Source organism: Pongo abelii, chromosome 5 (assembly GCF_028885655.2).
Source record: "Pongo abelii isolate AG06213 chromosome 5, NHGRI_mPonAbe1-v2.0_pri, whole genome shotgun sequence".
Lineage (NCBI taxonomy): Eukaryota > Metazoa > Chordata > Mammalia > Primates > Hominidae > Pongo > Pongo abelii.
In genome coordinates this window covers 102,566,880-102,593,658 of record NC_071990.2, presented here as the reverse complement: position 1 = coordinate 102,593,658, position 26,779 = coordinate 102,566,880, and the positions used below count along the sequence as shown (strand labels likewise).

Sequence of the window (26,779 nt, the reverse complement as noted above, 5' to 3'; positions counted from 1 at the left end):
TGCGGGTTGTCACTATTAAAGGCTTGAAATACTGTTTTTCCATAACACTTTCTGTGCATTTACACGTGTACACACATAGCTTTGTTTGTATTGTATTTTACATTAATAATTGTTTTGTGATAATGCCTTAGAGGGCCTTGTAAGTCAGTGATTATTATTCTAGTTTGCCTTTAATGAACACTGTTTTATCACGCACCTAATTTATGTAACTATTCCCTATTATTAGAAACTTTGGTTACTTCATTTTCATCTTCAGTAACACGTAATGCTCTGGTGAATAACCTGAAAACTCAAGTTGGTGTATATGTAACAGTGAAATAACTTTCCTTAATAAAATAGATTTTAAATAGCCTGAACCATAATTATTTTAAAAAATAATGCTAACAATTTTTGTATTGTTTTCTAGTTAACAACATTAAATTAAAAAGTAAATATACCTGCACACATTTGTAAAGTAAGCATTCTCCTAGAGAAGTACCTGATAATTAAATTAAAAATATATCACATTAATGAATATATTTCCAATAAATCATATAACTGTGATGCATTTTAAAATAAGAGACAAATTATTGAATATATTCCTTTATACAGTCTTCAAGTAATGAAACACATTAAAGAGCTGACACAAAAGATCCACTATATAAAAGAGTGTGAAAAGAAGAAAACATCATCCAATTCCATTGCAGCTTGGATCAAATGAAGTAATTTTCTTTTCTCTTTCTACTCTTTCTTCTTATCTTTTAAAAATCTCATCTCTATATTATTATCTATTTCTATTTTCCCTGAAATACTGTCATACTGTCATCAATACAGTATGACAAACAACGATAAAGCAAAATATTTGTAAATAATCAGCAACTGTCTCTTTCTCCTTCTCTCCGTTTCTCGAGTGTGTGTGTGTGTGTGCACGCGCGTGTGCACGCAAACGTACTGTCTGTATGTATGTATACATACCTGTTAACTTTTTTGAAAACGGGAATAAATATAAATAAAAATAAATGGAGGGTAGAGGGAAGAGAGGGATGGAGAGGGGATGGTCAGTGGGTACAAAGTTACAATTAGAAAGGAAGAATAAATGCTGGTGTCCTGTTGCTTAGAAGGATTACTATAGTTAACAATAAGGTTTTATTCACTTCAAGATAGCTAGAAGATTTTGTCTGTTCTCATCACAAATAAACGATAAATGTTCAAGGTAATGGATATGCTAATTACTCTAATTTCATCAGTACATATATACACATGTCAAAACGTTACATTATACCCCATAAATATACAAAATTATTATGTATCAATTAACAATAAAAAATGTGAATTCACAAATATACTTGGTATATTTTGTTTTAAAAACACATGGCCCCATAAAATTGCTTCACTGTAAGTTATTTTACATGGTAAAATTCTACACATAACAGCTTCTACACATAACAGCTGCAAAAATTGCATGGTAAAGTAGTATTATCACATTTTGTTTTGCAAATTTAAATATTTACTAATGCTATTTAAATAAATACTACATAAAGATTGATATTAAATGTATCCATTAAACATACTACAATAAGTTCTAGAGAAGTAAGATGCGTTTAATGAGTACAGGTGTTAATATTGAGCTGTACAGAAACAAAAATAGATACTTGAACTTGTAACACCTGCTAGAGTTTAATGTTGGGCTATGATGTCCTTCCAAACATATATGTACAGAAAACTATACATTCAGAAAACTATACATTTCTTTGAACATGGGAGTGCTCTGCTACTAAATTAGAGTACATTTTACATGGTAACTCTTTAACTACTTTTTATAAATAAACCAGAGAATTCTTGCAGTAAGGCAGTAGTTCCTACACTTTGAAAGGTGTGGCAGTAATCTGTGGAGCTGCTTACAATCTAAACAACCAATTTAGAATCTTCAGAGGATAGAACTCATGCATTCATATTTTAACCAATCTTCCCAGATGACCTTCTTGGTCATAAAAGAATGAGGCCAATCTCCAAATATAGGCCTGGTTTCACCTGGTTTTAGGTGTCATACGAGAGCCAGTCTTTGAACCACTTTGGCATAGCAGTCATACAGGATAGTAACTATATTATACTAACAGGACAATAAAATAATTAATTCAAAGCATGATTCTCAACTTCATAAAAGTGAGTCAGAAAACCGTAAATACAACTAACTGCAGAAAAAAGAGAAAAAAAATATTCATTTAATCATGCATCTAACAAATGTGTATGACTTATAAGCTTCTTACTATAAGTCCAACATTGTTCTCAATATTGGGTAGAACAATTTTGAGAAGTGTCTTTTCATGTCCTTTGCCCATTTTTTAATGGGGTTGTTAATTTTTTCACTTTAGAAAGACAAAATCAGATGAAGTTTCTGTGCATACAATACTAAAAGTATACAGGGGAAAATTATATTAAGCAAGTAACTACAAATGAAGAGTGGAAAATAATATTTTGGTTGGAAAGAACACATCATTGAGGAATCATATAGCAGGATAATCTAACTCAGAGCGGGAGGACTCATGGGAAATTATTCCAAAGGAGGTGACATCTAAGTTAATACATGAATAAAAAGAGAAAGACTAGAAGGGATGCATATAGAAGAATAAACAGTTTTTATTTACTGTCATGGAAGTGAGGGAGCAGGGCAGAGAATCTTATGAAGCAAAGAAGAATCAGTGATAAGCCCAGCTGTAGATGCGAGCATGGGGCTGCTTCAGAAGCTTTTGTAAAATACTTGAAAGAATTGGGGCTTTAACCTAAGAGCTGTGAAAAGTGCCCACTTGGAATCTGTAATTCAAAAGAATTGCTCAGATTATGGAGGACTGATGAGAAGAACCGGGGAAAGAAATAGTTGGCTTTTTAATAAAACCCATTCTGGCTAGTGTGAGATGGTATCTCATTGTGGTTTTGATTTGCATTTCCCTAGTGATTAGTGATATTGAGCATTGGTTCATACGTTTGTTGGCCACATATATGTCTTCTTTTGAGAAGTGTCTTTTCATGTCCTTCGCCCATTTTTAAATGAGGTTGTTTATTTTTTGCTCGTGGACTTGTTTGAGTTCCTTGTAGATTCTGGAAATGATACCTTTGTCAGATACATAGTGTGCAAATATTTTCCATTCAGAATGACTATTATTAAAAAGTCAAAAAGTAACATGCTGGTGAAGTTGTGGAGAAAAGGTGGGAATGTAAATTAGTTCAGCCACTCTGGAAAGCAGTCTGGAGATTTCTTAAAGAACTTAAAATACCATTCAACTCAGCAATCCCATTAATGGGATACACCCAAAGGAATATAAATCATTCTACCAGTAAAAAACATGCATGTGTATGTTCATCGCAGCACTATTCATGATAGCAAAGATGTGGAGTCAACCTAGATACTAGAAAATGTGGTACATATACACCACGGAATGCTACACAGCCATAAAAATGAGACCATGGCCTTTGCAACAACATAGACAGAGCTGGAGTTCATTATTCGAAGTGAACTAATGACTGAAAAACTGCCTGTTGGTATTATGCTGATTGCTTGGGTGACAAAATTATGTGTACACCAAACCACCACAACACAAAATTTACCCATGTAACAAACCTGCACATGTACACTTGGAAACTAAAATAAAATTTGGAAAAAAAAAATATAAAAATTAGGAACAAAATGAAATAGTTAGAAGATAGTAGTGATAACGTAAGAGAGGTAAGATGCATATTCAGGACAAAATATCAGGCAGAAAAAAAAGTGGATGGAATACTGAGATATTTATAAGAAAAGATGATTGAGAGCACTTGGCGAGGAAGAGATCAGAGTCTGGGAAGTTTCTGATTTCTGGCTGGGGATCTGGAGAGAGAGGGTGCTTTCACTGAGTGTGAGATATGGGAGGATCATGTAATTGAGTCAAAATGAAGGGAGCAATCAGCCATGTCAAGGGTTGCTAACAAACAAATCTCAGTAAGTACTTTTTAAAAAATGGTTATTGAATTTAACAAGATCATTGCTGTTCCAGGCAAGGGTAGTTTCAGTAGGGTTGTGCGGGTTGGTTGTTGTGTCATCAGTGGGAGGGAGGTAAAATACAAACTTCCACTCAAAATCATCTTCATATATTTCCATAAGATAGTTTGAGCATCCATCCTAGCCATATCTAATACCCTTGTAGGAAAGTATCAGCCCCTCTCTAATCGATCATCAGTAGCAGATCCATGAGACACCTTAATTTCCATGTCTTCTAAATGAAAGTTTTATCTAGATCAGCAGCTCTCGAAGTGGCTCCACAGACACTTGTACCCTTCAGAAGGGTCCCTGAAGTCTAGCTATTTTTAAATAATACTAAGTAGTTTTGCTGTTGTTGTTGTGTTTTTGACATAGTCTCAGACTCTCACCCAGGTTGGAGTGCAATTGCGCGACCTTGGCTCACTACAACCTCCGCCTCCTGGGTTCAAACAATTCTCCTGCCTCAGCCTCCCAAGTAGCTGGGATTACAGGTGCCCACCATCATGCCCGGCTAATTTTTGTATTTTTAGTAGAGACGGGGTTTCACCCTGTTGGCCAGACTGGTCTCGAACTCCCGACCTCATGATCCACCCGCCTTGGCCTCCCAAAGTGCTGGGATTACAGTCGTGAGTCACCACGCCCAGCCCTTCTTTGTTTTTCTAACTTCCATTCTCTCACACATGCCCAGTGGAGTGTTCCAGATGTTACAGGACATGTGATGTTACAAGAGATTCAATGAGGAAGCAGATGTGAAAATCCAACTACCTCCCATTAAACTAAATAGTAAAGAGACTTATAAGTATATAAAATAATGCTACCCTTCTCACTATTTTTGTTTTGGTTTTGGAACATCTAGGTACTTATCATAAAAATATAATATTTATGTGAAGAGGTAATTAGTTTACGATTGTTATTAAATAACTAATGAGTTTAATGTTCCAATTTTTATTGCTAATATGGTATCAAGGAATATAGCACATATTTCAAATGCTTTTAGAGTTATTCAACAATTATTAAGGATGTAAAGTGGTACTAAAACCAAAATGTCTAAGAATTGCTAATTTAGCTTACCCCTAAATTGTTCCTATTTTAAATTTCTATCATTCTCACAAAATTATTTTCATAAATGTAGAATAATCAAATAGCAACCCTAGGTGAATAAAGAAAATAAAAATTGCTTTTGCCCTACTTACCTCACAAGATTTTGTGAGCGTCAAATGTAAATTTGGGGGATTTAGTCTATTATAGCAGGGGTGCTGGGTTTGAATCTCAGTTCAAAATTTTACAATCCGTGTGGCTTTGTGCAAGGCACTATATTACTCTCAGCTTTGATGTATTTTTCTCTATAAGAAGGTAAAATCATCTATGGTTTAACATGTAAAACTCTGAAAAATAAACTGGCATATATTAGACTCTCAGTAAATGGCTGTTTGTCATTATGATTGTATTGGCTAACATGAGAAAATATTGTATTAAAATGTACTAGCTACTATCTCTATTTTTGGATGATATTTTGACACTGATTTAGATAGAAAACCTAACATTAGAATGAAAAAAAATTAAGAAATTAACTCATTGCCAAAGGAAAGGCACTATATAGTTACATATTAGCTCATAAGTTTTGAATTGAAAAAGCTCAGCTGACCCAAAATAGAAATTTTCTGAAAATAATATCCACAAATAGTTTTTGTAGAGTTCATCCTAAGGATAAACACTGCCAAGTATTTTCAAGTCTCTTAAGAGCTCATGTGGATAGTCCATTGAGCCATCAGGTACAATAAATGTTTACTTATTCTCTTCACACTCATACATCTCTGCTGCCATTAATGTAACAGATTTCAGTTTGCCAGTTTCCCTGGGGAATAACATTGAAGAGTGAAAAAAAGATAAAAACCTCACTACTAGTAGGACCTGCCATCTCCTACTTAAAAATTTGAGTAAAATGTTATCTTAATTCATTCATTCCACACATATTTTTTTGCACATCCACTATGTGTAAGACACTGATCCTAGATAAATATAATGACTGGAATAATATTACTTATTCAGTCTTCAACTGCATGAGATACAGTTTGACTCTGGCATTTTTTTAAATACAAAAGCAGTTTCTACAATGCTTTTCACATTCAATGTTTTTAAAAAAGTGGCTTACTATTTCAATCAGACAGAAACAGTCTAGAGAACTGTTTAAATACAGAACGCAGAATCATTATTTTTAAATTCTCACTTTCCATCAACTCCTGCACCAGGAGTTGCTTGGAATCTTCTCTTAGCTTCTAAGCCTCTCTTATTCTGTCCCATGATATTATTTCTCATATTTCCATATTTATTTTCATTCTTAATCCTTTGCTTTCCTTATTCTCTGACGTTTAGATACAAGTCTCTGAATTCCATTATTTAGCACACTCTAGAAAAATGGAAGATGGTTGACAAAAAGAAAGATGCTTTCAAGACATCCAAAAAATAGAGGTTTATCCACCCATCTTATGTGAAATACACAAAGGCATTCCTGTAGTGTAACTTATGTGGATGAAGGTTTTTATCCAAAGAAGTATGGACTTAAGTTGCAGCAATGTTTTTAAATTACATTATTGGCTATATATTTATTTCTGTGGGTCGGTATCCATCTTTTCACCAGCCATGTCTTCTCTTTGCAACTCATCATGTTCTAAAAATGCCAATTGCAGAAAAGATTACCCTAATCAGACATATCATACACAAGCAAATATGCATACTTTGTAAAATGAGAGGTTTTTCTCTTTTAGGAAAAAAATAAGTCTCTCAAAATAATAGAGATGGTTTATATGTCTTCCTATCCTACAGTCCATTGGTCAAAATGAAGAAATCAATGGACACTTTGATTTGATGAAATAAAAAAGCAAAATTAATTTTGCTGAAAATGTGGTTAATATAAATAATTTGCAAACAAACATTTTCAGAATTATTCTTTACTAACAAATTTGGTGCCTATTTAAATTGTTAAATTATTTAATGACAGAGTAGAATTATAACTCCTTAAAACAGCCTTTTAATTAAAGTGTCCCCTTCTTCTCTAATGTAATTAATTGATGTAATGATAGTAAAAAAGAAACAATCTGCACAGATGGGCTCCACAAAACCTTCTAACAAAAAAGGGTACCACATTGCAATTATCCCTATATTTTGGTAGATGAGTAACATTCTATTACCTCTAATTCCTTCACTAAGAGTACAGTACTGTTATTTTTTTTTAACCTTTTTCTACTCTTATTTATTTCAGTAGTAGCTGAAATCAAGATTTGTCTTTATCTTACAGGGACAGAGGGCTGAGCTGCTCTTTTAAGAGACTGTCATCAATTTAGCTTTTAAGGAGAATCCAGGAGGAGCCATTTATGCACACCGCAGCTGGCACTCTCTTCTAAAGAGATTAATCACACCACTTCTACAGCAGGCCTCGTCTACCCTATCCCCAGGAAGGGAGTCCCAGGTTTCCTCCCATACCCAGGTATCCATTTTGGCAGCTACACAAACTAGTGATTTGCCACCTGGCTTAATCATCAGGCCTATTTATCATTTCAGTCAGTCTTTATGCAAGCTCAGACTCAACCCAAAATGCATTGTATTATAAGCTACACAAAAATGATTCATCTACATTCCATGTTTCATCATCATCTTTTTTTTTCAGTTGAGAAAAGATAATAATTTATTGAGAAGCCAAAGTATGCCCTTTCAAAGAGTTAATTTTATTAGAATGTATGTGGGCTACAGAAATGTTTTAAAGCTAACTAAATAGTGCATATGTACCAGCTATGGATTTTGTAATGTATGGTAATGCTGTAAAAATAGAGAAGAGAGCTAACTATAATGAGAAAATTTAAAATGGTTTGACACAAGTAGTAGATTGGCACTGAAACAAAATCCAATCTCCAATTTTTTATCAGCCATTCTCTCCTTCTGGAGGTGGGTGGTGATGTGGATTTTTTCAGTACAGAGAACGTTGAAAACAGAGATAATTGGGGCTTAGAGAAATAAGAGAGAAGAGAAAGGGAAATGAAAGGAAACCTTCAAAGAGTTTTTCACCTTCTCAGAGGAGGAAAAGAAAGCTATGCAAAATAGAATTGGAGGGCTATTCTCCTTGGGACATACTCAAGTCTGAACGCTAATTTTACAGAGATATTGCCTTCTTTCTTTGAAAATTTCTTTATTTTAAAATTATGATATAACCTAGTAAATTGAAGACCCAGAACATGTTAAAACATTTTAGCTTGATACATTATAAACCAAGTGGCAAATGAGTTTTAACTGCATGTCAGGGATAATTGATTATTTGTAGCTAAATGAAGCACTGTGCCAAGAATGTTTCTGAGTCCAGTTTTGTGTCTAGGGGCATGTTTCAATATGGGATCTGACCCCAGGTGGTGGGATAGGCATGGTTGGATTATATAATGGTTATCCCCATATTAAAATCTCTTGATTATTTTTTAATGATATTAAATCATATCCATTATATTGTTCTATTAATGGCAAAGCCCTTCCACGCTTTGTAACAAAAATCATAATAATACAGTATAGACGATACATTCTAGGCACTATGTTCTCTTTGAAGCCAGGCCACTCATGATAACCTTGAACCATGATACATTCAAATAAATAGAATTCCAGCAGGAATTCAGACCTTTACAATCCCATGAAAACATTTTAAAAGTGTACAAATTTATAGTCAGTTGCAACTAAAATCCTGTATTTTTTTCTTTTCTCAAACACACCCAAACCCTGAAAACACACTTTGACACTTAATACATGTACATATGTATGTGTGTACACACTTAGAAACATACACATACATACTTCCTTTGCTTTTGTTTTCCTGGAAGTCTAATTTACCTATTCCCTAACTTCCTTCCACAGGAGAATTAGGCCACTATGTTTTTGTTTTTTCTACTCCACTCCCATTTGCAAACTTCCATACCAGAAATGCTCACAACACTGATCTAGCAAAGCTGAAGCCTCTCAGGAAAGCCTAAGTGGGAGAGTCACTAACTAGACACACTTTTGTAGGTAAATCATGGAGAGAGGCTGAAACCCATGGGATGATCTTATATGTGGCATAACAATGTCAAATTTTGGAATCATGTAAGTGGCATGGCAGCCTGTGGCAGGCAGATTCAGGCTGAATCCCAGGTCATTAACTCTCTCCTGAACAAATATAGACAAAGGTATTTAAATGTTTTAAACTTTAGTTTTCTCCCTTATAGCATTTGATAATAATAATTATTACCATATAGGAAAAATCAAATGAGCTAATGCACACAAATCACTTAGCACTGTGCTTGGCACATGTTAACCCTTTTCATTGGTTCTGTTAACTGCTTTTCCTTTGGATCCCAGGGTGTGCTGCTATATATGTGCCTCAACAGGCCCTACTTGATCTCAAAATCTTGCCTGCAGTCCTGTAAGGGGTATCTTTATCAAAATGTTTTCATTAAAACCATCTAAGTGAATTTTACTTTCTGCTAGGACTCTAATACACTGTCTTTTGCTGGCATATCTCTTACCAGTCCACTTTCTCAAACTCTAGACTTTTAAATGCACTTTTCTATTTGGCGTCTGTGTAATAAAGAATTAATTTTACCTAAAGAGAGATCTGGCCTTTGCCATTAGCTCCTGGGAGATACTCTCTAAGCCCTTGGCATGTCCTACCTAACAAGAGTGCTTTTGTTTACTTGGGCACCTTGGGCTAACAATGTGATTAGTCTAACAATGTGATTCATGGTAGGGGCTTTGAGCTATGTGGCATCAACTCAAGTTCTGGAAGGGTTGGAGACTACAGGTCAGCCAAGTGGGTGGCCAGTCATGTCTACATGATTAAACCCTAATAAACACTTTAGACACTCAAGCTCTAGTGAGCTTGCCTAGTTGGCAATACTACATGCACATTGTTACAGGTCATTGCCTGGAGAAGTGAGCACTGTCCACAAATCCACTGGGAAAGAACAACTGAAAACTCTGGGCATGGACCTCTCCTGGACTCTTCCCTATGCACTCCTTCCATTGGCCAATTTTAACCTATATTGTTTTGCTGTTATAAATTGTATCCATGAGTATAACAGCTTTTAGTCCACTCTGTGACTCATTCTAGCAAATTATCAAACTGGAAAGTAATCTTTGGGACCCCTGAAATTGCAACTGGTGTCAGAAGTGAAGGTGGCCTTGGAGGCCCTTGAACTTTTCAGTTGGTGTTAAAGTGAGGGTGGCCTTCAGGGTGCCTAAAGAATGCTACATCTCTATTTTGATGATTAGTAGATACTACAAACAGTATTCCCAAACTAGTTCTCCATCTCTGTACCCTCCAAAGCTGCTCCTCCCTCAGTCATCTCTAAGTAGGATAACAGCAACTCACCTTTCCAGTTACTCAAATAAGAAATATAGGTGTCACCTTTGATGGCATTCTTTCTGGCACAACCCATATCCAACATTTTAGAAAATCCTGTCAGATCTACCTTCAAAAATACCTAGAAAATGACCAACTCTTACCTCTTCTAACATACTGGACTAAACTACCACAATCTCTCAAATGGATTCTAACAAAAGCCTCCTAACTAGTATTGCTCCTATATATTTGTATATCCAACAGCAATTCATAACCTTTAAGGTTTATTTTTAAAATATAGAGAATTTAGTGATAGAAAGGTGGGAATAAAGAAGGCAGGAACTTGCCAAGGATGTTTTGATGCAGTATTAAATACATGAAATCACCTAGGTGAAACCATATTCAGTGTCTACTAGAATATAAAATTTTAGATTTGACTCAATATACAATGAACTCCAAAGCAGACATACACTATGACAGTGGCTGTGCTTCTCTTGGCCAGGTGGAGGGAGTTACTGTGATTCCAAACAACCAGTCTTTTCACAGAAAATTGTACAGTATGGAGAACAGAATGCAGTCCTACTAGGTGGTGTCTTAGATATAACCAGAAGTTTCAGGTTCTGGATGGGGGAAGCAGTAGGGTTAAGGAATATGAAGTGGACAGAGAGTGCCAGAACTCCCATCATATGATTGAGGCTAGGTCCAATATGCAAGACTAGCCCTACAACAATGCCAAGGAGCACCTACCTGGTCATAGCCAGGGCTGAACTGAGGTGTTGTATGGAGTGTATCTGTGATTCCACCAGAGAAATGTTTAGGAAGGCAAGGGCGAAGATATTTAGCTGTGTCCTCATGCAAATCTCATCCAGAATTGTAGCTTTCGTGATCTCCACATGCCATGCAAGGGGCCCAGTGGGAGGTAATTGAATCATGGGGGTGGGTTTTTCTATACTGTTCTCATGTTAATGAGTAAGTCTCACAAGAACTGATTTTTTTTTTTTTTTTTTTTTATAAAAGGGCTGTTCCCTTGAGCATGCTCTCTTGCCTGCCACCATGTAAGATGTGCCTTTGCTCCTCCTTAAACTTCTACCATGATTGTGAGGCCTCCCCGGTCATCTGTGAGTCCGTTAAACCTCTTTCTCTTTATAAATGGCCCAGTCTTGGGTATGTCTTTATTAGCAGTGTGGGAACAGACTAATACAGGCTGCCAACCTGATTATTACTTATAAAGTCAATATGCTGTTCCTGTTTCTGCTTTCACTGATAAGAAAAAAAGCAATTATGCCATTATCAAAAAGTAAGCAGTGCTTTTGGCCATGCCAAGGCTAAAACCTTTTGGCTTCTAACACTTTAGGGTCTAAGCTCAGTATATGCTAATTTCAATTTTCTCTTCAGAATATTTCAGTTTGTGAGAAGCCAGTAAAATTAATGTTGCATTTTAATTCTATCTCTTTGCTTATTGCTATTAAAATTTGCTTGCATCTCAATCATGAGAAAAACAAGCACATTAGTGACTGATATAAGAGCTGTGCTTGCTGGAGCACCAGTCATGGACAGTGGCTTAGTTCTTTGCTGACCAAAGCCTAGACCCATCCTATTATCTGTTTCTTTTTTGTCCTGTTTGTATAGCTGCTGTACGTGGGCTTATATTTGGTATGATGAGATGGGGCAGATAAAAAGTTGGACAGTTTAGTGAAAAAGCAGTTGTATTTGTCAGGACTCTCTTGGTAATATGTCCAGGCCCAATTCACACTACACTGAGCAAAAAGGTAACTGATTGTCTCCCATAAGTGAGAATAAACTCCAGGCATGGTTGAAACAAGGAATTCTTTGTTTCTCTGTTCTCTTTTCCTCTGTTACCTTAATTACTCCTTCCCTTTTTCCCATTTGATAGCACAGATAACAATCAGAATTCCACACTCATAAAAAGATATTTTCCTCAAAAGTTCTGTCAGTATCCTCGGAAGGCCTCTGTCCCAGACTGGTGTGATTTGGTGGGAGTAGAGAGTTGCAGTTAGGTTAGATGCCTACCGAATGGCATCAGTGGGTGACTGAAGCAGCCTCACCTGAACTACATGGACTGAGAAGATTCCCTCAAAGGGATTCTGGGCACACAGACACCTACACAAACACAACCCAGAAATGCATCACAGCAATGTTTTAGAAACTCTTTAAACAGGATTATTGTAACTTTGGTCTGTGTGCAGAATTTGGTAATATTTTGATTCAATGGTTGTTTATAATCAGTCACTCTTATTTTTCACCAAACTGGCATCTTTTTAAGAGCAGAAGACACAGAGGTAGTTGCTTAATAATTAAACGAAGACAACAAGCATAATCCAGGAGCATCCTGTATATTTCTTCTCCTGTGTATTTCTTCTCTTACTTCACCATACTTCATCATCTGCTATCCTGGCAGTGTGACTGACTCACCCTCAGTGGGACCAACACACTTCATTGTTCAATTCTGATGGCCACTTCGCAGGCACCTTTGTCTCCTGACAACCTGTTCAGATGTACACCTGTCTTTCTGTCGCTCTCACTGCCCTCTCAGCTTGTGATAACCCAACTTCAGCTCTCCAGACAGTGGCTGATTAGGTAGCCTGCTGTTCTTTAATCCCCACTTGTGCTCAAGTCAATGCAGTTATGAACGGCAAATGATCCTTCACAGCTCTTATTCTGCCTATGTCCCAGGATGCTGCTGTTATTGGTTTTATACTGGCACTTAATACATCAAATATGATTTAACGTTGACATTGATGAAAGAGCTTATGATGTTTTATGTTGCTGGGCTCATGACTAACAATTATCAGAACTTCTATGTCCTGGTGGGAATGCCAAGTAGAACGTAACTCTTCAGAATCTCAGGTTTTATTTTATCTTCTCGTCCCAGAAATAATATCATCAACCCCAAAGTCTTTAGTAGTTGTGCTTATTGAACGTACATCTTATTTTATGAATGATTAAAAGATGTAAATGTATCAGGAATACATGACAGCACATATTGTGTATTTTGAATTGAGAATACAGAAGTGAAATTAAAAAATATAAATGGTATATGTTCACCACCTGTGAGATTATAGGGTGGTGGTGGTGAGACAGATATGCAAATCATTTTTCTTCAATAACTTTTGTACAATAATGTGAGAATCTCCAAAGCACGATAGAAGTGTTCAGAATGGGTAACCATTTAGCAAGTGGACAAGGATGGGTGATTGTTGTAGAAATAGAAAATAGTATATAGAAAGTACCATGGTATGAGAACATAAAAAGTTAAAATGTCTTCTGTGGTGTTTGGTGGAGAGATGGGGAATCAAGCAGAAGCTGTGACAGTAGAAGGTGAGGCTGACCAGTAGCTGGTAAAAATCACTTATGAAGGGTATCATGTTAGATTTCACTTTCCAAGAGAAGGAGTTCCACAGTTGCAATCAGTTAAAACATAATTCAGGATTAAGCTAAAAAATAATTTGGCTTAAGCAGAAAAATCTAGGCAGTTTCTTGAAACACAAGTGTGGGAATTCAGTAAGTCCTTAGAAACAGAAACAAGGAGAAGCGAGCCTATGAAGATGTCACCTTCTTTCACTTCTGTTCTTCTTAGTGTTCCTGTTTCATTATTTTCTTTCTAACTAGACCAGCTTTCTCTGCTTCACAGTTCACACAGAAGACATAGCCATCATTCAACTACTGAGTCCAGCAATTGGAAGAGACTAATCTTTCTTCATCACAATTCCAAATTTCTAGAAGAAAGAATATAATTGGCCCAGCTGTTTTAACCCTTGGTATAATCAACTGTAGCCAGGGGCATAGATTTACTTTAATGTATGAACATTACTGCCTGGGCCTTACCTCTGAGGGTGAGGAAGCTGGAGTATTTTGTGAGTTAGGTAAATACTTCCCCTGCCCACTGTGAAATCACTGAAGAAAGTAAGAATGATATAAACAAATTTTTTTGTTATAAGATCACTTTGGTAATTGGGAAGATGGCCGAATAGGAACAGCTCCGGTCTGCAACTCCCAGAGAGATCAATGCAGAAAGCACTGCATTTCCAACTGAGGTACCCAGCTCATCTCATTGGGACTAGTTAGACAGTGGGTACAGTCCACAGAGGGCAAGCCGAATCATGGTGGGGCATCGCCTCACACGGGAAGTGCAAGGAGTCGGGGAACTCCCTCCCCTAGCCAAGGGAAGCCATGAGAGACTGTGCTGTGAGGAAAAGTGCATTCCAGCCAGGATACTATGCTTTTCCCACGGTCTTCACAACCACCAGACCAGGAGATTCCTCAGGTGCCTACACCACCAGGGCCCTGGGTTTCAAGCACAAAACTGGGCAGCCATTTGAGCAGACACCCAGCTAGCTGCAGGACTGTTTTTCCAAACTACAGTGACACCTGCAATGCCAGCAAGACAGAACCGTTCACTCCCCTGGAAAGGGGGCTGAAGTCAGGGAGCCAAGTGGTCTAGCTCAGCGTATCTCACCCCCACCGAGCCCAGCAAGCTAAGATCCACTGGCTTTAAATTCTTGCTGCCAGCACAGCAATCTGAAGTCAACCTGGGACACTTGAGCTTGGGGGCAGGAGGAGCGCCTGCTATTACTGAGGCTTGAGTAGGCAGTTTTCCCCTCACAGTGTAAACAGAGCCGCTGAGAAGTTCGAACTGGCTGGAGCCCACTGTAGCTCAGCAAAGCCACTGTGGCCAGACTGCCCCTCTAGATTCCTCCTCTCTGAGCAGGGCATCTCTGAAAGAAAGGCAGCAGCCCCAGTCAGGGCTAATAGATAAAACACCTGTCTTCCTAGACAGAGCACCTGGGGGAAGGGGCAGCTGTGGGCACAGATTCAGCAGACTTAAACATTCCTGCCTGCTGGCTCTGAAGAGAGCAGCAGATCTCCCAGCATAGCACTCGAGCTCTGCTAAGGATCAGAATGCCTCCTCAAGTGGGTCCCTGACCCCCGTGCCTCATGACTGGGAGACACCTCCCAGCAGGGGTCAACAGACACCTCATATAGGAGAGCTCCGGCTGGCATCTGGCAGATGCCCCTCTGGGATGAAGCTTCCAGAGGAATGAACTGGCAGCAATCTTTACTGTTCTGCAGCCTCCACTGGTGACACCCAGGCAAAAAGGGTCTGGAGTGGACCTCCAGCAAACTCCAGAAGACCTGCAGCAGAGAGGCCTGACTATTAGAAGGAAAACTAACAAACAGAAAGGAATGGCATCAACATTGGCAAAAAGGAGGTCCACACAGAAACTCCATCAGAAGGTCACCAACATCAGACACCAAAGGTAGATAAATCCTCTAAGATGAGGAAAAACCAGCACAAAAATGCTGAAAATTCCAAATACAAGGATGTCTCTTCTCCTCCAAAGGATCACAACTCCTCACCAGCAAGGGAATAAAACTGGACAGAGAATGAGTTTGACGAATTGACAGAAGTAGGCTTCAGAAGGTGGGTAATAACAAACTCCTCCGATCTAAAGGAGCATGTTCTAACCCAATGCAAGGAAGCTAAGAACCTTAAAAAAGGGTTAGAGGAATTGCTAATTAGAATAACCAGTTTAGAAAAGAACATAAATGACCTGATGGAGCTGAAAAACACAGCACGAGAACTTCATTAAGCATACACAAGTATCAATAGCTGAATCAAACAAGTGGAAGAAAGGATATCAGAGATTGAAGATCAACTTAATAAAAAAAATGTGAAGACAAGATTAGAGAAAAAAGAATGAAAAGGAATGAACACAGCCTCCAAGAAATATGGAACAATGTGAAAAGACCAAACTTATGTTTGATTAGTCTGCCTGAAAGTGACGGGGAGAATGGAACCAAGTTGGAAAATATTCTTCAGGATATTATCAAGGAGAACTTCCCCAACCTAGCAAGAGAGGCCAACATTCAAATTCAGGAAATACAGAGAACACTACAAAGATACTCTTCGAGAAGAGCAACCCCAAAGACACATAATCGTCAGATTCACCAAGGTTGAAATGAAGGAAAAAATGTTAAGGGCAGCCAGAGAGAAAGATCTGGTTACCCACAAAGAAAAGCCCATCAGACTAACAGTGTATCTCTCTGCAGAAGCCCTACAAGCCAGAAGAGAGTGGGGGCCAATATTCAACATTCTTAAAGAAAAGAATTTTCAACCCAGAATTTCATATCCAGCCAAACTAAGCTTCATAAGTGAAAGGTAAATAAAATCCTTTACAGACAAGCAAATGCTGAGACATTTTGTCACCACCAGGCCTGTTTTACAAGAGCTCCTGAAGGAAGCACTAAATATGGAAAGGAAAAACTAGTACCAGCTACTGCAAGAACATAACAAATTGTAAAGACCATCGACACTATGAAGAAAGTGCATCAACTAATGGGCAAAATAACCAGCTAACATCATAATGACAAGATCAAATTCACACATAACAATATTAAAATATAAGCAAAAAGAACAAAGCTGAAGGCATACTGCTACCTGACTTCAAACTATACTAAAAGGCTACAGTAACCAAAAGAGCATGGTACTGGTACCAAAACAGATAAACAGAGGTCTCAGAAATAACATCATACATCTGCAACCATCTGGACAAACCTGACAAAAAACAAGCAGTAAGGAAAAGATTCCCTATTTAATAAATGGTGTTGGGAAAACTGGCTGGGCATATGCAGAAAACTGAATCTGGATCCCTTCCTTACTCCTTATACAAAATTAACTCAATATGGATTAAAGACTTAAACATAAGATTTAAAACCATAAAAACCTTAGAAGAAAACCTAGGCAATATGATTCAGAGCAAAGACTTCATGTCTAAAACACCAAAAGCAATGGCAACAAAAGCCAAAATTGACAAATGGGATCTAATTAAACTAAACAGCTTCTGCACGGAAAAAGAAACTATAAACAGAGTGAACAGGTAACCTATAGAATGGGAGACAATTTTTGCTATCTATCTATCTGACAAAGGGCTAATATCCAGAATCTACAAGGAAGTTAAACAAATTTACAGGAAAAAAACAAACAACCCCATCAAAAAATGGGCAAAAGATATGAACACTTAAGAAGATATTTTTGCAGCCAACAAATATATGAAAAAAAGCTCATCATCACTGTTCATTAGAGAAATGCAAATCAAAACCACAGTGAGATATCATCTCATGCCAGTTAGAATGGAGATCATTAAAAAGTCAGGAAATGGCAGATGCTGGAGAGGATGTGGAGAAATAGCAATGCTTTTACACTGTTGGTGGAAGACAGAGTGGTGATTCCTCAAGGATCAAGAAACAGAAATACCATTTGATCCAGCAATCCCACTACTGGGTATATACCCAAAGGATTATAAATCATTCTACTATAAAGACACATGCACACATATGTTTATTGTGGCACTATTCACAATAGCAAAGACTTGGAACCAACCCAAATGCCCATCAATGATAGACTGGATAAAGAGAATGTGGCACATATACACTATGGAATACTATGCAGCCATAAAAAAGGATGAGTTCACGTTCTTTGCAGGGACAAGGATGAAGCTGGAAACCATCATTCTTAGCAAACAAACACAAGAACAGAATACCAAACGCTGCGTGTTCTTAGTCATAAGTGGGAGTTGAACAATAAGAACACATGGACACAGAGGGAGAACATCACACACCGGGGTCTGTTGGGGGTGAGGGACTAAGGGAGGGATAGCATTAGGAGAAGTACCTCATGTAGACAATGGGTTGATGGATGCAGCAAACTACCATGGCTTGTGTATACCTATTTAACAAACCTATATATTCTGCACATGTATCCCAGAACTTAAAGTATAATAAAATAAATTAATGAATTTTAAAAAAGAGATCACTTTGGTTGCATATCTGAGGATGGGTTGGTAAACTAGGGTATATTGAAATAGTCCAAGTTACTAATAGAAAGGAGATCATCTTGCATTTTAGCCTCTATCAGCATAAGTGAAAGAAGAACAGGGAGAATTCTCTCTATACTCCCCCTCATTCTAGATTTGACTGATGCCCTACCATGTATCTATATGCATTCTCTATTATTTATTTCCCTGGAAATAGAATTTCTTATGAAAAAAAAAATTTACACCCTTGACTGAGGCAAACTGTGTTGAATTTTTGAATCTTGACATTAGCTCAAAACACCTTTGGGTTGCTATCAAACATATGCCACGTTGCTAACATAATAGACTCATAATAATCAAGATCATAAGACTGGAATATAACAGTAGAAATTCAATCCATTAATTTATAATAAAAATACAAAACCTGTTCCAGGTGTGCCAATACTCAAATTGGCCATTGCTTTCTTGAGTTATACAAGAAACCATATCATAATCTGAAGGTTGCTTAATGTTAATTTGAAATCAGGGCAAAGGGAATTGGCTCAATGTATCAGTCTGTTCTCACACTGCTATAAAGATACCACCCAAGACTGCGTAATTTATAAAGGAAAGAGGTTTAATTGACTTTAAGTTCCCCATGGCTGAGGAGGCCTCAGGAAACTTACAATCATGTTGGAAGGAAAAGAGGTACATCTTACATGGCGGCAGGAGAGAGAAGTGTGAGGAGCAAAGGGGGAAGAGCCCCTTGTAAAAATATCAGATCTTGTGAGAACTCACTATCACAAGAACACCATAAGGCAAAGTGCCCCTTCCACCAGGTCTCTGCCCAGACACATGAGAATTAAGGAGATTACAATTCAAGATGAGATTTGGATGAGGACACAAAGCCTATCAATATCACTCAATAAATGTAATAATCATAGATAACATTTATTGATAGTATGTATTTTATCCACATGAACTCTATGAAGAAGCAATATTGTCAGCCCCACCTGCAGACGAAGTGAAAACACTGATATCTGGGATATTATTTTGAAAGGCCCATGGCTATTAAACGGCAAAGGCAGATTTAAACCCTGGAAGTCTTTCTCCAAATATGGCACTCAGTCTTTGCCTCCAGAGTGCAATACAACTGGCCTTATTGGTAGTAAATGTTAAGGATCTATTTCCCGTTAACAATTTTTGTAGAAGTGTTATGTTTGGTTTCCTCTGCAAGCCTCTGCTTTTAAGAAACTTAAATGTCTGACTTAAGTCCTCTTTCTGATAGACATTTTCTTTCTTCTTTCTTTGGTTATACTGGTACCTTCAGTAAAGATGTAATACAGTCTTAACTGGGAAGCTTTCTGTGTTTTTTAAGGTAGCTTTGCAACTTTTCATAGATATTCATTATGTGTTAATTTCACAGTTTAACTATCAAAGGGCAATTTAAATTCCAAATGTTTCCAAAATACTTTACTGTTGCCCTTAACAATGACAATGGCTACTAAATTTGTGGTAAAGGTTGAATTTTATCTACCTATATGTTTGGGCAGTAGAATTATCCTACTTGCTGAAATGAAAAGTCTAGCCTTGTATTTAAGCATAAATCCTTTTTTTAAATTTTTAAACACCTATTCCAAAATATTTTTAGAACTTTTAAATATTTTCTTCATTGCTATTGTCTTGAATATTTTTCTCTTATGCCTTTCTTATTGTCATTTATCATTTCTTTTTTCTTTTTTTTTTGGATGGTGTCTCTCTCTTGTTACCCAGGCTGGAGTACAATGGTGCAATCTCAGCTCACTGCAAACTCCGCCTCCCAGGTTCAAGCGATTCTCCTGCCTCAGCCTCCCAAGTAGCTGGGATTATGAGCACGTGCCACCACGCCCAGCTGATTTTTGTATTTTTAGTAGAGATGGGGTTTCCTCATTTTGGCCAAGCTGGTCTCAAACTCCTGACCTCAAGTGATCCACCTGCCTTGGCCTCCCAAAGTGCTGGGATTATGGGCAGGAGCCACCATAATTTTTTATCATATCTATCACTTTTCAAATCTTTACCACTTTCCCATAAATCAACTAACTTAATTTTTCAGTCCTAATAAGATGAGAGAAGGATCCATCTCATACTAAGTTCTTCCCAAACAATAAGCTGATGCATTGCACAGCCTCTCTCATAACTGATATTAAGCAGTAGTCCTTGTAATTCTGTAGGGAACTCCTAAAAACTGGGGCTAGTTAGTACCCCTTCCCATGCACATTTAGATAGTTATACATTGTTCCTTACTCCTATTCCCTATCAACATTATGTTATCTTGTCATGTCCACTGGTTGGTACCCTAAGTACATGTCTATGGTCCATTGTGTTTTATTCTACATTTTAAAAAGAAAATAAAAATATACCATTCATTATTTATTTTTGCTTTAATGCAACTCAGGATTTTTGAAAATGATATTTGATAATATTTATGACAACTTACTACAAGGAAGTGGTTTTTTTTCTTTGTACAGGAAAATGAGGCACAGAGACTTAAGCAAATTGAAAATTACTTTAATAAGTGGCAGGTATGGATTTTACTCTTTGGTGCAGCTGTATTTTTCTTGTGAGTAATTGTTCTTAAGAATAGGTGGTAAGATTAATTGGATTAGTTTGGGCTGTCCTGTTTCTTTTTGCCAAATCTGTCAAAATATCTAGGTAATGATCTGCCTTAAGAAGAATTTAGCCATTTACATGATGGGTGGAATATATTTCTACAAAAAATTCTTACTCCACCAGAAATTCTGGGCAGCATACAAATTCTGCAGTCCATGTGTTCAAACCTAAAATACTCTTATCACATTTACACATGTGATTTAATCTTCCTAGACAGTTGGAGGAAACCTATGAACTTGAGCTTTAGGGATATGAATGAGCATTAAATGAGTACCTTAAAATCAGAGAAATGTGGAAAATTGTTAACTTTTTATTAGTCATTTGGGAACCAGAACTAGAAGAATCACTGATTTGTCATACAAAGTTCCATAGCTATAGTTTTATAGTATTCAAAAGTGAAAGTTAGTTGTACCAGGACACTCAATCCCCATACATATGTCATCTGCAAACTTTCTGATAAAATTTATAATTTCAGTAAAAGACACTAAGTTGTTAACACAAGGAAGAGCTGAGAGTAGTATATGCAAGACGAAGAGTGGGAATTGGGAAAGATTTCAGAGCAGAGGTGGATAGGAGAGTGGGTTGAGCATGCAAAATGATTCAGCAGGTAGACATCTGGCATAGAGGTTAAAGAGGAACAATAACCCAGGTCTCAGCCGTGAGATGTACCTGCCATCTTGGGTGGGTGGGACAGGGGTGAAGTGTAAGTTGGAACTAGCCTAGTTGAGATAGAAAACCAATGCAACAGTACAGTAATACTTCTTCCCAAATGGGATCCCAAAATCAGTCATAAAATTTGCCTTATTACAGACTGGTGCTGGTATTGAACATGTTACAGAATGGGGAGAGGAGTAGGGAGAAAAGAGTCAAATAGCAGCAGATGCTGTGCAATCTCAGTCTCCTAGGCATTCAGGCTCTAGAGAACGTAGGCCAACTACCTAACCTTGGGAAAGGCTCTATTAGCTGGAAGTATAGAAGCAGACATCAGAAGAATTAATCTGAAGGATAGGACTCCAGTCAAATTCGTTGTGATTCAGGACCAATCAGCTTCTAGTTCTAGTAGAGGACTGGGGAAAAAAAGTGAAATAAAATAGAAACAAACATCAGGATCCCAGTTGTATCTTTATATAGTTGTGAGTACCAGGGGGGCGGTCACTACTAGATACAATGACCTTGATTTTAGAGCAGCAGATGAACTCTAAGCCCCACTCATATGGGGTCAGGGCTTATGCTAAGTTACCTGGTACTCACAACTTTTGACAGTAGATGTTTATTCAGTTTTCAACAAATATTTATTAGGCAGCTACTATGAAGTAGATGCTATCCTAGGTACCAAGAATACCAGGATGATAGAGACCTCACCGTTTAAATGAGGAGACAGAAAATAAACCATCAGTTGTGGCACATTATGGAAAGTATCACCATGAGGGAAGTGCAGAAGGCGGTATAATTTTCCACTAGAAAGATGTTTAAAGTGCCAGGTGCAGTGGCTCATGCCTGTAATCCTAGCACTTTGAAAGGCCGAGGCAGGTGGTTCACCTGAGGTCAGGTGTTTGAGACCAGCCTGGCCAACATAGTGAAATCCCGTCTCTACTGAAACTACAAAAATTAAGCCAGGCGTGGTGTCCGGCAACTGTAATCCCAACTACTCAGGAGGCTGAGGCATGAGAATTGCTTGAACATGGGAAGTGGAGATTTCAGTGAGCTGAGATAGTGCCACTGTACTCCAGCCTGGGCAACAAGTGAGGAAAAAAAAAAAAAAAAGAAAGAAAGAAAATAAAGATGTTTTAGGCAAAATTTTAAAGGACTCTGAGTTAAATCAGCAAAGAGGAGGGCTTGACTCTTGAAAGAGTAGAAAAATACTCAGGCAGAGGGAACTTAATGCACAAAGACCTTAGTAATGAGACAGCATGACGAGTTTGGGGAACTGCAAATAGTTCACTTTGCCTGGCGTTGATCAAGGAGGAAACATGGTAGTGAGAGATCAGATGGTGGGGAGTGAGGGTGCAGGGTGGGGGTGAGGAGTAAGCAGAGGCTGGGCCGTTATATAGGCATAGGATGACAGCTCCGAAGGTCAAGACCAGGTAACTAAGTAAGTTAGGAGTCTAGAGTGTGTGTTGCCAGGGAAGACTTTGTAGAATGAGACAGGTATGATGTTCTGAGGGGATAATTTGATACAAAATAAGTGAGAGCTCCTGGGGCAAGCAATAATAACAGAAGTCTGTCAGGGAGAATCCACTCTGTAACCCTCATGTCTTGTCCTTCCATGGGCAGGCTCTAGTTTCACTCTTTAAATCTGTTTACAACCTCAAGGCAACTTTCAGCACATCTTGACATTTTCCATTAGCAAAACTACAAGTGTAGATTTTGGTGAGAAGTTAGACAGGCAGAGGAGAAGGTTTATATCACAAGTCACAAAGCACTCCCCACATCTGTCTTCTTGGCTACGTGATATGTAGTCTTCTTCCCCTCATGCCTTGTCCAATTCTCTTCCTCTTTCCTATGACAAACATAAACACATTTCAACTCCTCAAGCTTAAGCACCAGCTGACAAAGAAGTCCTGGAGGCCTATCCACTAAGCAGGCTTATGAAATAAATCACAAATAGGGTCTCTCCTTTGAGGAAACCGCTTTGCTACCTGCTATAAAAAATAACATTTCCTTTGTATTGTTACAGTTGGTCACAATTCTCTCAATACTGCATTATTGTCTTCCTTCTCTCCTGATTTATTCCCAGCAGAATATAAACATCCTGTTATTTAATTTTAATTAAGTTTTATCTTGACACCAATTCCCCTGACATCTGTCACTTCATTTCTCTGTTTTTCTTTGTAGAAAGTATTCTAAAAATTGTTGTCTATATATATAAAATCATCAAATCCTTGCCCTCGCCTTACTTAGTTCAGGCTGGTATAACAAAGTACCATAGACTGGATGGCTGATACACAACAGATATTTCCTACAGTTCTAGAGGCCAAAAGCTTGAAGTCAGGATGCCCGTATCATCAGGTTCTAGTGAGAACCTTCTTCTAAGTTGTAGAGGGCCACCTTTTTGTGTCCTCACAGATAGAAGGAGAGTGAGCTAGCTCTCTGGCCTCTTATGGTAAGGACATTAATTCCATTCATGAGGGCTTTACCTTCATGACCTAATTACTTCCCAAAGGCCCCATCTCTAAGTGCAATAACACTGGGATGAGAGTTTCAATATGAATTTAGAGGGAACACAAACATCTGGTAGACTGCACCTTGCATTCTCACTTAAGCTCACTCTAATCAAGTTTTAACCTCCATCGCTCCATGGAAACTGTTCTTGTCAAGATTGCCAATGACCTCCAGATTGCTAAATTCCACAGCCAAGTTTCAGCCTTCATTTACTTGGCATACCAGCAGTATTATTCCCTGCTTCTTTGTCATGATTTCTTCACTTGACTTTCAGGATACCCCACATTCTTAGTTTCCTTCTTATCTTAGAGATCATTTCCTGTCATCTCCGAGTCTTCTTTGTTTATACTCACTTCTGTGATGATCTCATCCAATTTCATGTTTTTAAAACTACTCTCAAATGAATAGTTCATCCCAGACCCTACTGGATCTTCAGACGCCTATATCCAACTGCCTACTCCATCAGATCTCCAGTGAGATGTTAGCAGGCACCCAAAACTTAACATGTCCAAACACAGCCTTCCCAGTCAACTGATGGCAACTCCATTTTTTAAGTTCTCACTTTAATGTATATCCTTTGCCTGGAATGTTCTTCTATTTATCCACACGGCTTACTCTCTCATCCCCCATGACCACCCTATTTAAAATTGTAGCCCTCCCTTAAGCTTCAGATTCCTCTTGCATTGCTCTATTTTTTTCTGTTGCACTTATCACCTTCTAACATACTCTATAATTTACATATTTATGACACTGATTTCTTATTCTCTGTCTCCCTCCACTAGAATATAAACTCCAGGGAGGCAGGGATTTTTGTCTGATTAGTTCTTGGCTGTATTGCAAGTGATTAGCACATGTCTAACACATGGTAGGTGCTCAAATACATTTGTTGAATGAATGAATGAATGAATGAAATGGTCTTTAATCTTCAGAAGCCTGTAGTCCATTTGGAAAAATAAATTATGTTACAAAAAGAATATCTGCCAGTACCAGACAAAATGTGCCAAGTGATAAGTGAGTAGAATAGATCCAAAATGCTAAGGCATTGTTTTTTCTAAGGATTCAGAAGACTGGGCTCAATTTGAATTATTCATTCTGGGGAAAATTGATCATAATCTAGGAAAGTGAAGATGAGAGTGAAACATTTTAGATGAGAGCAATTTAGGGCCTCAATGCCATTTCATTTCTGAATGTAAAAGAAAACTATTTGTTGCCAAAAAAGAAAAAAAGAAAAAGAAAGAAATACAAAAAGAGTTCATTCTAACTGGAGGTCTCTTTCTTCTTTGTCTGCAGAAGTGCAAAACAATGCTCCACTAATGGGTCTTTTGTTTAATGCATATGCGATGGCTGTTACTAGGTGCTGGGTGTAGGGAATGGGTCGTGGGATGTACTGAAGGAAAGAAGAAATTGGTCTGTAAGCCCCATTTCAAATCAGATATTTTTCAAGTCAGTTAACTGCAAAATAAAGGGGAGAGGGAATTAAAATAGTTCCTTAGAAACAAAAGAAAAAGGGAAAAGCTTTTAGAAAATGTGAAAAAATCATGCTGGCATTGATAATGGGCCACTTAGGAGTGATTATTTCTAATGGAGCAAAGAGGGAGGGCAGATAATGGGAGGTTCAGGCTGGAGTCTCCTCAAAGAGACCCTGGGCTCACCAACCATCACTTTTGCTCGGGGCTTGACCTGACTTTCTGCTAATGCACCTCACTCCCTGCATCAGCTGTTTCTGGGCACAGCTGATTATGGATGAAACAGTTTTTGGTACAGCTTCTCTTTGTCAACTGAGTATTCTTTGACAGGGGAATTTAGGGACTTAAACTGAAAAGGAGGTGGATAAAGTTGATCTTTGCTCTAAGATTCCCCTCTCTTATCCTTTTCCTCACATTGGTGACCCCTCTGGTGCTTCAGAAACCAAGTGGTCAGCACGCCTTTTTCCTCTCCTTCTAGCCAAACAGTGGAAAATATCTTTCTGGCCATTTAGATGGATATCCTTACTAATTGGTTTCCAATGTTTCCTTTCTTGGAATTATTAGTATTTTAAACCTTTGCTTTTTAGTTATGGTCAGAAAAATCCTATTTGCTCTGGAAGGGAAAGGAGAATTTAAGTACCTAAGTTCATTCTAATAAAGAGGTCCGACCTGCTTTCAGGCTGCTTTGGTCAAAGGAAACAGTAATTTGTCTGGACTCCCCAGGAAGCCCTGTTGCAAAGAGCTTGTCTAAGAGCACTTAATGAACCTTAACTGTGTGAAACTTATTTCTAGAAGATCTAGAGATGGCAAAAGGGATCATCTGGCTTTTACTGATCTCCTCTGCAGTCCAAATGTGTAGTTTCTGCTCAGACTTGGTACCAAACTCCACCCATTTTCACACTTCTGCACCTTTTCCTTCCTCAGCCCATAGCATCAGTTGTCAGTGATCCAGAATCATACTCTGGGCTTTCTCCCTTTACTCTTAGCTGGCAGCTGGTCTAATTTCCCTGACTCTACCCCAAAGCACAGTAACACTGCTGGTGCCTTGAACATTTTATGTACTCATTTACCTGTTTGCTATAATCTTAAATCTCCAAGATTATTATAAGGAGGGTATCCAGAGTTTAGGAAGGTGACTCAGTTCTACTAATTTATGAGAATACAGGTAGGAAATTAAATGTGGCTTGTACTTGTATGTAGACTGGGTCTTCTAGAAGGGTGAAAGCTGATTATCAGCTAGTAAACATCTCTATGATGTACGAGCTGTTGGTTGCTATCTGTAAGATCAGTTGTTAAACATTTTTAATATTACTCCAACCCACGTGATCCAGAGGCAAAGCAGTGGCAT

At 37.9% G+C, this 26,779-nt stretch overlaps 1 protein-coding gene across 7 annotated transcripts in view; it reads right to left on the bottom strand.

Annotated features, from left to right (window-relative positions):
* The window catches only part of GRIK2 (glutamate ionotropic receptor kainate type subunit 2), a 1,201,011-nt gene that overhangs the window by 395,139 nt on the left and 779,093 nt on the right, over positions 1–26,779 (bottom strand). The gene's annotated exons all lie outside the window — the stretch shown is intronic.